Genomic DNA, 12,226 nt, shown 5'->3' with positions numbered 1-12,226 from the left:
AGGGTATCTCCCAGTGTGCCTTTGTATAGATAAGAAGTGAAGTTAATAGCAACACCCTGTTTTTCAGCATAAGCTACTAAATATTGTCAAGATAATTCTAAGGGAGAAATCAATCCCATACCCTGTGGGTATGTAAGTCTTGCAGTCTACCCAAAACTGAAACACATCTGGTTTACCAAGCCAGGCTGCATGTGTGCACTAATAATAGCTGTGTTTCACTGTCTGACTGGCATCTACACTGTTTTCTCCAGGAGAAAATTACCTAAAACAGCGTGTCCTTGAGAACAAAGCTGCTGCAAGCTCGCTATGGGAATCCTATGGTATAGTTTACTACCATTTGTGTCATTCTATTTAATTTGCTATTTCTTCCTTCCACCATGTGGGTAATAATCACAGCAAATTGATTCCCATGAGTTCCTTGGACAATTAAAGCTATTTGGTTATTGCCACCTGCCTGCTGTTTCCATTAATGCAATTTTCAGGACTTTTTTTTTCCTTCCTGCTTCTCACCCCAGTAAATTCTTTGCCCAGTCTTGACACATTGCTGTGCTGCAATTAGAGTTAAAATGCTATGGAAGACATCTGTCCCTGAATCCAATCAGTCACACTTCCAAATATTGCTTTGTCATATACAAATTTAATTTTGGGAATTCATAAAATTTAGCTTTTTTTTTTTTTAATACACAGTCTAAGGGAAACATACTTCTACTGATATACTATTTTTAATCAGATTATGAATAGCTTGGCTATTATTTCTGTAACCATTTGTGGTTACAATATATTTGTGATATTTACTAAATTGCCTGTTCTAACTTCTCTGTTAAATACACGTATGAGAGAGGAAAATATGTGCTGTATTTATCTTTGCATGTGTTCGTTTTTCCTTTTTGTCATGTCTTTAACCTTTTCTTTCTTAGAATGTTTTGGCTTTGCTCCTCTATTGCTCTAGTTCACTATCAGCCTTTTCAGATCTGCATTCTTAAAATAAGAACTATGCCTTGTGTTGTGATCTCTCTTTCTTTCCAAGATCAAACTGGCCACTGACTTTTGTGGAGAAAAAAGGCAAAAAGCAGGATAAGGTCATGGATCATAGAAGTAACGATGAAAAAGGGAAGAATGAAATGAAAGGTCTCAGTCCCAGTTCTGTCAAGGAAAATTGAAGTTGCGCTTTATACAGCAGCTAGAACAAGAGGGAATCTGAAACTTATTTCAGCTTTTAAAAATGCAGTCAAATAGAACTAGATTTCCTTGTTAACCTTCTTTAACTGCTACAGTCAGATCACAGAATCACAGAATATTCTGAGATGGAAGGCACACACAAGGACCATCAAGTCCAACTCTTGAGTGAAGAGCCTGATGCATTTGCCGTTCATAGCCAGAGCTCCTCACACCAAAGCATCCAGGTTAAGAGGTTGCAGTGGGATAAACACATTGCAGGAGTCATCCTTGCATCAATCTGATCATCACAAATAGCTGATCAACTCACAGACTGATGGACTCACTAACTTCTCACTGAACAAATACGAGCTTATACTGTTCTTCACTTTGCAGGTGGCAATGAGAAAAAAAAAACTATGAAAAATAGCCTTGATTTTACCCATTGCTATTACTCTTTTTTCAGCCAGTCAAGTTTGTACATGAAGATATTTAGACACACAACCTAAGCACAAAGATCCAGTTTGTAATTTGCTAACTTGGACCCAAGTTAGCAAATTACAAACTGAACATGCATGTAGGAAACAAATTGGATCAGCAACAGAGAGAACAGACATGAAGTCAATTCCAGCTCTGTTCCCCAACAAACATTCTAGAAATATGGTGAGCAAAAGAAGCACCAGAAGTCATCAAAAAATCCCTAATTTAGGAACCCAGTTTCTAAAAATTTCCTTTGATTATCTATCTAACGTTCCACTAGATCTTAAACACCAGGGTAGAATTTCCAGCCTTTGCAGGTCATTTAGAAGCTTAAGGGATTGTTAAACCAATCGTTTAAAATGACATTTTCATTGTACAAATATTTGTCTATTAAATAGGCTGTATGGCACAGGACCTGATCAGCCTTGGCAGTATTACAGGTTCTTCATACACTGCAAACCCCACTGTTTCCTCATAAAGCTGTCAAGCCTTGCTTTAATGAAACATTTATAAACTCAATGATATTAGCCATGTCTTGGCAAGTTAATTCATTTTGGTTTTTTCCTGTTGAGTTTCTCCTATTAGGACTTTTATCAATTTATCATTTTAGGAGCACCACAGCAGATCTCCTGCTGGCACTGGAATACAAAATTGAAGAATAAGTTTGATTTCCAAACAGTCAAAATATTCAGATATGTAAAACAACCTCTTGATCGACCATTATTATTTTAATTTACAGACAATGAAAAATTAGGAAGCTTTATTAAGAACTATCTCCAAATTGACCCTAAACCTCTTTTTGAGACTTCTTACTGTCCCATGAATTGCTCTCTGTGCTACATAGTTTATAATTAGAGCCAAGGGATTTCACCTGTCATGCACATCACAGTGTCAGGGCCTGAATGATGCAGGAGATAAGAAGGTATTTCATAGAATGGTTTCAGCTGGACAAGACCTCTGAGATCACTGAGTCCAACCATTCCTCCATTCCCTGCTGAGCCCATCTCTAAACAACATCCCCAAGTGCCACATCCACACATCTTTTAAACACCTCCAGGAATGGCAGCTTGACCACAGCCCTGGGCAGCTCTTTCCAGTGCCTCACAACCCTCCCTGTGAAGACGTTTCCCCAATATCCAACACAAACTCCCCCGGCACAGCTTCTTCACAGAGTCCTATCTCTTCTCACCTGGGAGGAAATCAACCCCCACTGCTCTATACCTGCTTGTATTTGCAGGAAACAGTGGAAACATGAATTGAAGCAACCAAGTTTTTTCATTAGAAAAATGTAAATACACAATGTTTTCAAGTGTACAATGAAAACCTGAACATTTGTCCACTGAATTTATGATGAATGCATTAAATTTCCTTAAAGATTCTGAACAGACACATTTAAACGTATGAGGTAAACAATCAGTCTGTTCCCAGAAGAATTTGTAAGAGAAGTGAAAAGCCACAAACAACCCAATGCATTAATTCTGTCAAGGTATTTACCCAGTTCCATTTACAATTCTAGTTCAGTTTAATTGTCTCCATAGAGAGTTTTGAACTAAAGAGAGATTTTTTTTGTCCAAAAAGGAGTTTGCATATAATCACACTGGACTTTTTTTTCTTTCTCCTCTTTTTTTTTCTGTTGGCCCATATGAACAAATAACAACTACTCCACACAGAACAAAAAGAAGACAGAGAAAGGAAAACAAAATGGGGCAACCTGTGTGCTCCAATGCTGCAGGTATCAGGGAAGAGGGCCATAACCAGCAGTGAGGTTCAGAGAGAAAGCTGCTAGAACTGATCTTATTTTTCTGCCAGAAGCATGACTGAGTGAAGGAAAAAAAAAAAAACAGAGTTAGCAATAAACCTTCCCTCATTTTCCACTACCCTTCAGGAGATTACTTTGATGGGAATTAGAAAGCCCCCTGCAGGAAACTCTTTAGTTCTTGTTAAGTCTTTGCACAGCATGTTTGTTGGAATGGAAAGCTTGTGTTTGATGCTGTTCATCACTGTTGCTGCTGATTTTCTGAAGTTAGGAGACATCAGTCTGTTTGCGCCCCTTTTGAGAGCTGCCAACGTGAAGATTTCACATGAGTTCCAAGCTTCTGGCTGCTGTGTTACAGCACATCCCCTTAGGCAAGCCTTCATGCCAGGCTGAACAAGTTTCACATATCAAATGCACATTTAAGGATCTTCAGTAGGTGAAACTGCTCTTCCTCAAAGTGATAGCATGTGCTTGTGCTAACATTGGTCTAATTGCATTTCTAGATTGTGTTTGAAAATCATCAAGGAAATCTTTTCCCCTTTTGGGCAAACTATTACAGTTTCTGCACCCAAAGGGGAATTCTTGCCCTCCAACAGAGGCAGGATAGGTTTGTGGATTGCTCTTTATTTGGGCTTTTTACTATTTCCAGGGTCTACAAAACATATGTGTGTGGGTACTCCTGTTACACAGAATAATAATTTGCTACTATAATAGAGCGCTTCACTAAAAATTCAGAGGCACTTCACATTCTTTTCTCCTCTTTTATTTAACAGTTCATCAGGGTTTTGCTCCCCTAAAATTTGCTGAGGTAGAAGCATAAACCAAGAATGCACTCTGCAATTCCCTGCCTTTTTCAGTAAATGACACTTTCTCCTGCTGGAGGCATAACTGTGTTTACCTTTTAGTTCTTCCCTCCAACCTTTGCTGTGTGGAGTCAACAGAGTTTTGTTCCCTGACCTCTTCTCCTTTTGCTCTGTGGTTGTAAGTGTGTTCAAACAAAATCAGTCTCCCTAAGACTGTCATTACAAAACCAACCTTTGCCTCTTTGCTACTTTTCCCTCCTTTCACACTTCTGAAAATTACAGAGAGCTGATAAAGTCTGAATCGCTTTCATCACTTATCAGAGGTTAAAAAAATGCACGCTTAATAAGGCTTCACCACCTCCCTTGGTTTCCTATTTCGCTCCCTTTACCCAAGCTGCCTTTGTATTAAGAGAAAAACTGCTCTAAACCTGTCCTTTATGTCTACCAGATCCTATTATGTACACACACAAGGGCAGAACTTCAGTGAATCTGGATCTCTTCCCTTCCTGTCAGGGTCTGCTCTACTGTGGTTACCAAATTTGGTAGCCTATCATTGTACACAAAGGCACAGGAGTGATTTCCAGCTGGGAAGGGCTTAGCACATCCCCTCCTGGCACAGGCAGAGGAAGGAAGGCTTTTCTCCAGCACACCTTTGTGAAGGCTTTGCCTGCAAGGCCCCAGAGTCCTGGCTGCACATGGAGTTAATTAGCGCTGTGACATCTGCACCATGTCCAGCCACTGTCCTGACAGCAACATGTGAGCAAAACCCTCTAAACACCACCAGTGCCTTCAGCTCCCATGCCAAGGAAAATCTGGCTCTCCTCATGGCTAGTGGCAGATTTTCCCATCCCTTAACCTTTCCTGTGGATGAATTCATACAGCATACCCTGTTAACAGATCAGCTTTCATCTCTCTGCTCATCCCTGCTCACAGGCACAGCAATTTCTCTTTTAGCAGCTGTGAATTCAGCACCTCTTTGATCCACAGTCATCCTTAGCACCTAAATGTTAAGTGGCATTAAGAGTTTGAGTCAAAAGCATCAGTTTTCAGTGGTTTTGTGACCAGCATGTCTCAGGTGTTCAATATTTTTCTGCAGAGGATTTTTAGGTCATGGATTCCTCTTCCTACTGGTTCTGATCAACTGGAAAAAAAAACCAAACCAGGACCTGATTTATTGTGTAGGTGGAGGTTACTGTGATTCACCAGATCTATTTATCTGATCAGTCCTTTTTTTTGTGTATGCCTGGGAAATAAAAGCATTTGTGATCAGATAGGTATTACCACCATTATTTATATTTACACAAATAGAATGCTACACACAACACCACAGACCCCCCATGGACACACACTGAATTCACACACATTTTCCACACATTTCTATTGGCTCTGCTTGAGACCACATATTAAAACCCACCAATCTTCCCAGTAGACTGATGAAAGCCTCAGTAAAAACAGCTGCATTTCACATGTGGTTTAACTTAATGTCTCATCCTGAATGTTTAACTCTAGCTGGTAATGCTACTTTTTAATTTTCACAGTCCTCTTTATCTTCACATTAAAAGCAAGGCATTCAGCCTTGAAAAGCACAGGAGAATACAATGAGACTGGTAGCACTTCATTTCTGCAGTGTCCAAAATCACTTTTTTATTGCAAGGAACATGAAGAGAAATTCATGTTTGATAACCTGTGAGCACATAAACCAGTTGCATAGCACAGTTAAACAATGTAAACAAACACCAATCTGTCCACACAGGATTGCCTTTCATAAAAATGAAGCATTACTAAAAGTAGGTAGCATTGCATGGGTTTTTTTCAGCTTGAGTCTAGTATTAAAAAAAAAAAAATGTAAAATGCATTTCTCCTCCTGGCTGGGCCTGAAAATAAAAGCTAGAAAACTATTTACTAGAAGCTGGACCATGCCTTAAAACCAACAGATATGGATAAATTAGAGGGACCCTTGGGTGGGTAGCAAGGGACTCTTAGTTTAGAAGACCCTTCTTTTTGTCCCCTGAACCTGGGATAAGATTAAAGATCAGTAATAAACTTACACAAGCAAGGCCACAGTCAGTCATGTGTCTGTCCCTCCTGCCTGAATGACTGTCCCAGATACAGACATCAACGCCACCTCTCCTTTTTCCTGGAAATACACCTCAAGCCAGGGAGGCCTCTGCAGGTGACTTCAGTGCAAGCTGTGCCAGAATCCCATGGCTTGAAAGGTCACAACTTGGAGATGGCACAGGTTTGTGTCTATGGTAATACATGACACACTTTGCCTTGGCCTTCACTTTGAGTAAATCAATGAGATCAGAGGGAAGATATCACCTTCTGGAACATGCTAATTGTTAAGACTATATGACACTGCTGAACAGGCTCTCAGGACAATCCATCCTTCATCAAAATCAGTGGCAAAAGTCCCTCTGACAGGATTATTGACTCCAGTTTCTTCAGCTCTAAGACAATAAGAACTTCAAGCGCTTCACAGAAAGCCTTCCTACTCTCTTTTTAGGAGGAGGAATAGAAACCATCAAATTCCTTTTGTGATTCCTGCTATTTTCTCTTCAATCTGAAATGACAGGCCTTATCACTTGGGAGGTTCACTTTGCAGGGAGCACTATGTGCCCATTACACCTAATGCTTAAGAGCTTTTCATTTCAAGATTCTGCAAAATGGTTTTTCCCTAATATTGCTAAGAACAACAGCAAATCATAAATGCCTGGACTGTGTGCCGATGAGAGGATGCAGAATAAGAGGATAAGAAAGCAGTTTGCAGCAGAAGGTAGTGACACCAGCTCACAGCACTCAAGTGAAAGACATTCCACAGAGCAGAGCCCAGCTCAGACAATTAACAAAAATAGATTTCATTGCACATTTCTCTATGGCAAACATAACATTGGCACACGTTGTTACTGGAGGTTTTCTATCCTGCTGTTCATCTTACAGGAGTGGTTCACAAATCCTAAACAAAGAAGCAGCTCTGAAGTCAACATTGTACAAACTGATAACAAGCAGCAAGCAGATAGCCAGAGCACAGAGAAAGACTCATTTGGAACTTTTCTATAACAGCCACACTGAGTAGGGAGTGATGCCCATCCACTGAGGTTTGGTTCTTTACCCTTTCTCATGAACTGGTGTGAGCCATACCAGCAAAACCTCATCTGCTGGGGCACACTGTGCACCTCCTGGAAAACTCTGGAGCTGCAGGGATTCAGGGAGCCTCTTGCAGTGCATCCTGAGCCACTCTCAAGAGAAAGCAGGATTCCTCATTCATTTTCACTCATTACCTGGGCAGCACAGGTGTCCCAGTGACTGTCCATCTGAAAAGACTCCAGGCATTGAAGGAGGGAAGGGCAGGAGAATTGGACAGTGTTTTCCCAGGACACCCCATAAGCTCCTGCAGTTACAGCTAGGCAATTTCTTGGTAAAGTGCCAACTGCCTTTGACAGCCTCAAAGGTTTTTTATTCCATTAATTTGCCTAATTGTTTTTGAATGCACTGTAATTAATAGAGGGAATGGACAACAGGATTGGCAAAAGGTCACTGCTGACAACTGCCTGAATCCTTGGTGGGCAAAAGAAAAGAATTTAAGAACATTTTTCTCTCTGTCCCCGCTCCCCATGTGAAAGAATGGATTAGGTCAGGCTCACTGCATCTTCTCCTCTCTTCCTGTGAAGGTGCATAATAACTAAAGGCAGTCAACCTTAAAGCCCAGCAAAAGGCCATGTCTGATTCTCAGCTGATGCATACTTATGCATACTAAAACTAACTCCTGTGGAATTATACAAAGATTGAACCATCCTCATCCCAAGGTCAGAGTTGCCAGCCAGTACCATCAAACCATGAAACCCAATTCCCTGGAAAATAGGACAGATCACCCCCTAGACTGTTAAAATTTACTGATGTTTCAACAGCAAACAAAGTGGCAAAGAACAAAGGGGAAAAGGAAAGAAGTGATGTGACTAAGTGCTCCCAGCGGACCTCTGCAAGTAAAAGAAGAAAGGCAAAAAGAGCAAGAGGTCACTAAAGTGCATGTGATTAACATAATCAGTGTAAGACTGGTGTCAGCAAATTAAAAATAGTCCATAACCCCAGGAAAATGTGCTCAGGGCAATTCCAGAAAGAGCCACAAGGTATGAGATGTGAGACTTTGGGATGAAGCTCAGGCAACATAACTTGTGGTAACTGGAGAATGTGTGCAAACAAGGTATGGACAAATCCTTCAGCTGGGTTTCAGTCATTAGTAGTCAAACTAAGCATTTAACAGATATTTACGGTATGCAGAGGTACATTCTAAGGACATTCAAAGCCATTCCCTCTCCCATCACCTTTCCTGCACACTTCCAGTGACAACAGGACTCATCCCTGGACATGGTTCCCCCGGGGAGCTCTTGAAGCACAGAGACTGAATTCCCACTTCAGTGGGAGAAGGGCTGGATTCTCTCAATCCTTCAGGCATTCAGTGAAGCAAAGCTTTGGCATGAAGAGCAATTCCAGGCTTGGAAATAAGGTAAATTTTTTACCAACATACAGGAGCACACAGATATATCATGTGAAGTAATGTTCACCATTCAAAACTTTTGGAATCAAGCAGGATTGTTGACTGGGTTATTTTCCTTTCTTACCTGTTTCTACCTACCTGCTATTAAGGTATCTGAGGAACACTCTAGTATGTTTTGGGTTTTTTCAAAGTCTTCAAAGCATTTACTTTGTAAACTAGAGTTACTATAATATTTTAAAATTTTATTAACCTCTGCAATATCAATTAATTACATTATACTTCAAAATATGCTTCTGTTCTTTGAAATGAATCCTTGAAAATTACCAAAAAGAAATCCTTCAGAAAAATTTAACCTCTGCAGAAATCAATTACAAAAACAAATTCTAGGGATGGTATGTGAAACAACCCAATCTCTGGTGCTATTCTCCCTCATCCTTCCTTAGGTAGCAAATCAAAAATCTTTGTGCAAGAGGAAAACAAGTTATTGGATACCTTCAAAGAACTATTAAAGATCAGGGGTCACTGAAAGGACATTTTCAGATGACTTCATATTTTTTAAAACCTGGAAATAGGAAAATTTTTGCATCCAACAGGAAAGAAGCATCAGGGCATTTTGATTTGGCTTCATTGCATTTCAGCTGTGGGACTGACTCGACCTGCACACCCTCTGTGTGTTGGTTCAGGAGCCCCCTGAGCTCAGGGCTGAGCCCCAGGTCCTGCCTGCTCTTGAGTTCAGGAATATCTCCATTAAATTTGGATCCATCACATGCCTGGTCCTGACAGGGCAAAGATGGATCCAGCTGAGAAGCCAGAGTCACTGACTGACCCCTGGAACTTATGAGCTGCACAGGAAGACGTAAAATCACCTCTGAAGGCTGTTGGCTTGGTTTACCATATTAAAAATAAATTAAATTAGCAGCTCAATAAACTCAGTTGTAAGCTGCAGTTGTTAAGCAATTCTTGCCATGGGGCAGCAGCCTGAGGGAAACGCAGCCAAACAGGGCTTCAGCACTCTTCACTGAATCCTTGGCACACAGGAAACAGGGGAGATGCTCCCTGCACAAGGAATGCCACTTCCTTCTATCTACTTTACTCCATAACAAGGGCAGAGAACACCGTCCTCATTCTTTGCAAGTCTGTCAACCCCCTAAAACTTCACATCTGCATTTTCAGTTGTTTCCTATTCAAAATGTAGTTCCTTAATATTGGAGGAGTGCTACTTACGATTTTTTTATTGTTTTCACCTGAAAGTCATCTTTTTCCTTCAGTCACAGAGAAAAGCTTCTATTCCACCTTGTAATACATCCCTAACCAGTTAATAAACCACAAAAAAGAAAACCCAAACATACAGCCCTGAACCACAGCGTTTTAGATTTCTGAATTTCCCAGCACAAGGAAATAAGCCAGTCCTTGTTGCAGTCTCAGAGGCAAAGTACAGGAGACAGAGGTGTAAAAGAGAGACTGGTTCCTGTATTCTCCTGACTTTGGAACCAAAGAGGACGAGTCCTGTTCTGCCAGGGAGCCCATGCCAGGGGGGCACCATGCCTGGCACAGCTCCTGCTCCCAGCTGGGCACGAGCTGCTTCCTCCCATCTCCCTGCACAGCAAAGACGACCAACAACTCCCTCCCACTTTGCATATTCCAATCTAGCATTTCAAACAGAGCCCTTTGCTTTTTATCCTAAAGTGGTACTTGTTAAAGGAGCTGTGACCACTCAGGCTATTTCCTCTGAGGATGATAACGCTGCTGCAGAAGCTTCATTATTATGCTAATGGAGCACAGGCTGAGCAGCTTTCATAACTGCCACATTAAATCATCCACCAAGGGGAGGCCTCGAGAGCCATTTACATTGCACTGGATGCATATTAATGAAGCCAGGAGCAGCAGAATTGTTTTCGAAGCAAATAGTCAGGTAAGATGGGAAAAAAAAAAGAGAAAAGACATCATATTGTACATTGGGGAAACTAGAGATGGGTAAACTTCACAAAGGCTCAATCTTGAGGCTCAGTTCTGCTGTGTGTAATTAGGACTGGACACCATAAGCAAGCAGAAGCCTGCAGCAGCCCAGTTTTGATGGAGGTCTCTGTGACAGACTGCAATGGCTGCACGGGGTCCCTGCTGCACAGCACAGCCTCCCTGGCAGACAAACACACAGAAATGCACATCTTTCCCCCTCCTGTCCTCCTCGTGCCCTGGCTCCCTCCCTCTTGCCCCAGGACAGCCCCTTGTGCTGCACCTAAAGCAGATAATGCTACCACAAAATGAGATAAATACCTAACAACGTGCCTTCAGAGGAATTCAGACACATCCATCAAGACCAAGGACATAAAAGCAAACAAGTGACATTTAGAGTGATCTTGGGCTGACAGCTGAATATAGATATACTTTTTCTAAAAGATAAACCATGGGGAAGTCACCACAGATGAAGGGGGATGATACAGAGAGGTTAGGTGGAAGAAAGGGCAGGAGCAATAATCACAGCAGCCCACCTGCCCACACAGTGCCACGCTGCTTTATTTCACATGTGCTCCAGAAAATGTCTATTGTCAAGAGGCAGTTTAAGGGCAGAGCAGTGTCATTATTGACAGGAACTGGGAGCTTTTCCCATTCATATGAGAAAATTGCATAAAGGAGAGAGTTCTAAGGAAAATAAGGATGATGTTGGCATTGTTATTGAAGCAAAGTCAGGACCTCTTTATCAGATAACAGGTTTGTTTAGACAGATAGACATATTTTTAAATGATTTATAGGTGAATATTAGTGCACTGTGGAAAGAAAACACACTTTAGAAACCTGGCATCCCAGAAAGTGTTTGATTTTATGATTCAAGCCATGCACTCTCTTCCATCACCATGTTCTGTAATATCAACAATCCACTTCCCTATCTTGCTCCTGCTACTCTCCTTCATGGACATCTCCCCTGCAGACCCAAACAATGCTTGACAGCAATCCTTCATGTCCTCAGGCATCACCTGCTAGTGCTCTCTCCTTCCCCACACCTCTTGACTCCAAAGGGATCTGATAAGAGAAAGCCAATGGTTAAAAAAGCAATAACTCACCTGGAGCCAGTAAATAATGACTTTGCTTTGTGCTTAAGAAGCATTTATCCACAAACTCATTTTAAACCCAAAAACACATCATCATTAAAATATGCAATTTCATTATGAATCAAGAAACTACTTGCACACTATCACTGCAAATGCCACAGTGAACCTTGCACATTACATTTGTGCAAAAATTTGGCAAACAGTCACACAACCTTCCAAGTAAGCCTTTGCAAGCCTTTACCTCTAGAATCAGGAAAGTTTGCAATAGCTTTCTCCATCTTATGAGAAAAGAATAACTGGGGATAGCATGGGCCTCCAGAATAACAACGCCTGCCAAAGGGAAAAGCTGTGGAGCAACTCAGGTCAGTGCTGAAGGAAAGCAGACACTGCTGCAAGATGGCTCACCCCATCTACCCCAGCCTAAAGAAATTATTCTCCACTTCAGCTTTTAATTGACTTTTGAAGATGCATAAATTGACTTTTGAAGCAA

The sequence above is a fragment of the Zonotrichia albicollis genome, chromosome 9 (genome assembly GCF_047830755.1).
Source record: "Zonotrichia albicollis isolate bZonAlb1 chromosome 9, bZonAlb1.hap1, whole genome shotgun sequence".
Lineage (NCBI taxonomy): Eukaryota > Metazoa > Chordata > Aves > Passeriformes > Passerellidae > Zonotrichia > Zonotrichia albicollis.
The sequence above is the reverse complement of the archived record's forward strand: the minus strand, read 5'-3'. Positions refer to the sequence as shown.